This window comes from Penaeus monodon, chromosome 27, assembly GCF_015228065.2.
Source record: "Penaeus monodon isolate SGIC_2016 chromosome 27, NSTDA_Pmon_1, whole genome shotgun sequence".
Taxonomy (NCBI): Eukaryota; Metazoa; Arthropoda; class Malacostraca; order Decapoda; family Penaeidae; genus Penaeus; species Penaeus monodon.
Genome location: NC_051412.1, coordinates 18,893,997 through 18,894,227, shown reverse-complemented (window position 1 = coordinate 18,894,227; position 231 = coordinate 18,893,997).

The window sequence follows — 231 nt, the reverse complement described above, 5'->3', positions numbered from 1 at the left end:
TTACGAAGTACACACTCTCTTACCAATACATCAATAGTGGGCAGATTCGTGTAGCGCCGGGCCTGTATGGCACCGAGGCTGGTACTTGGCACCGAGGCATTCCCTGGGAGAGGTGGAGAGGTGGGGGTGGGGGATGGGGGGTGAGGGAAGAGGCGGGTGAAATGTCAGTCACGAAAATACCTTCGACTTTCTATAGAAATCTCTCACATTAGCTCTCAGGAGTGGGGGGCA